The following is a 2,496-nucleotide window of genomic DNA, read 5'->3' as shown; positions in this document are numbered from 1 at the left end:
CACACGCACACACACACATACACACTCACACACACAAACACACACTGCATAAATGCATACCTCTCAGCTGTTACATTTAAATCTGCTTACCCAAAGAACAGCATCCATGAGCACAGAGATTTCATTTGAGGACCACTTATACAGGACTAAGGTCTTTTGGAAAACGCCAAGCTCTTACACAGTCTCACAGTAAAGAGTAAAATAGGGTGGACTTTTGTCTCTGGAAAAAGAATTTTTCAAACAAAGTTGTTGACATATTATCAGTCTCCTTTTATGTAATAATGATGCCACATTGTTTTATTCCTGGTTTTGTAATAAAATAATTTATAACAATGCATTTTGAAGTGTTAAGGTGTAATTGTGTCAGTTATGGAGAATGCTCAGGTTGAATTTCGTTTTTTTGCCCCTTTGTCTACAAGCAAATTGGTCTACAGGCTGGTAATGATATTAATGAAATATAGGTTTTTTATGGTGCATCTGAAGTGACAATAGATTTGTACATACTCCATTTTGGTTGAAATATTTCATTGTAGTTGTACATTGATTACATTAAAGCACTTACCTGTCTGTGCAGGTAAACATTTTCAATAATTGTGCAGTTATCTAACAGACATAATGTCTCTTGCTTTAACAGATCTCCCCATGAACAACTTTCGCTAAAGATTTCAGATTAACAGTGTAACTATTTTTCTGTCTGTTAATTACCTAATCAGAGAATCAAATTGTACTTCCAGGTGTTATTTAAATTGGGAAAAACATAATCATAACTGCCTCAATATAAACATTTTTGTTAAGAAAAAAAAAGATTGTCATGACAACAGATCTGACACCAGCTCTTCAGACAGATAGGGCGCTAATCATCTTGGCTTGAAATTTGGATAGACAGACGAGAAAACCACCCACTGTGATCAAATAGCAGGAGACAATATTAGTTAATGTAAGAGCTGAAATAATTGGCAAAATATTTTCAAAAGAAGGATCCCCGTAGCTTTGATGGGCTGTCGAAAAGGTTACAATGTCTTGTGCTTTTGAGATACAAAATGGATTTATGGAACGTGGAGACCTATGGGGAAGGGCACCTAGTTTAAAAAAAGACGTGACATTTAGAGAGATTGAGCGTTATGGGGGGGAGATGATAAAGTGGTTCATCCATCATAGCAACATACAAGAGAAGGTGGGATCAGAAGGGAAAACTGGACTCATATTGGACAGGAAAGACCTGTCACGCTCTGTCCAGTGCTGTGGTCTGGTTTAGCCCATCAAACTGTTTCATTAAGTCCTTCTGTCAGGTCCAATGGATTCTGGTACACTGACTCAGCAAACACAAATAGACTCCACTATTTTCTATAACTGATCTCATCAACTGCACCAGGATTATTTTACCTACCTGCAGTCCCTAATCCTAACCTCAGCTGCTGTATATGCACATGGGTGGATAATGATCTGTTCCTTTTTTAAATTGGAGATTGAAGCCTTTTACCACACATGGAATTAGGTCCACTCCACTGATTATCTGTCCAGGTGGATTCTATTCCAGTGCTCTATCACGTTTTATTGCTATGGAAGTCACGGGATTTAAATGCCTTTTAATACATAAAACAAAGTATGAAAAAACGTTACTTTTAATTAAAAAACTGAGAATATCCACTCATTGTGTCCTTTTATTTGTTTTATGGTAATCCCTTCATCGTCCACCACAGCGTGATAATTCAATTTGAGCGTCTTTAAATCTCTGGACGAATTAAATCTGGCTGCCATCACGCGCCTGAGAGGTGCGAAACTACACCACGAGCTTCTGTGATGCTGAGTCGTGATATGTCGTGCGCACATTGGTTAGCGAGCGTATTAGCCTATAATGAACGACTTTAAGGGCTCTGGGAAGTAGGGCTGGAGCGACTGGGGGGATGACAGATGGCGACCTATGAGGGCAAATCACTGAACACTCAGTACAAGTTTGCGGTTAGAAAGACAGGAGTAGGACACTGTGGACTCATTAAAACAGAAAAGTGAACATATGCGAAACTTATGTAAAGTTAAACAGCAAAGGGGGTCGTGTTTGAGAGGGTTTTAGCAACATGAACGGACGCATTGACACGGGACGCCTCTTTCCGTTACGGGGGGATTCGTACAATAGATGTTCATCCACGCACGCACTTTAATGCGCCTAAGCGTGCACGGCCGCACTACGTTTAGATTACTCAGAGTTTACAGACTTCATGCCTGCATACCGTACACTGCCTGACAGAGGGGCAAATGCATGTAAAACGTTGATTATTTTATCAACGCAGCAAGACTGTTGAAGTGAATGTATTCGTGCATGTAATGCACATTGTCAGTTGTGTATGTTGTAGCGTAAACGACGTGGAAACTTATGTGGTGTGTGTTGTACGTCTTGTGCCTGCGTAAATAAAGTTGTTACAGCACCTGAGCCCTGAAACGCTGAGAGCACAGTGCGTTTCAGCACCACGGTCAGAGCTCGCGGCGAGAACAATAGAC

The sequence above is a fragment of the Megalops cyprinoides genome, chromosome 21 (assembly GCF_013368585.1).
Source record: "Megalops cyprinoides isolate fMegCyp1 chromosome 21, fMegCyp1.pri, whole genome shotgun sequence".
Taxonomy (NCBI): Eukaryota; Metazoa; Chordata; class Actinopteri; order Elopiformes; family Megalopidae; genus Megalops; species Megalops cyprinoides.
The sequence above is the reverse complement of the archived record's forward strand: the minus strand, read 5'-3'. Positions refer to the sequence as shown.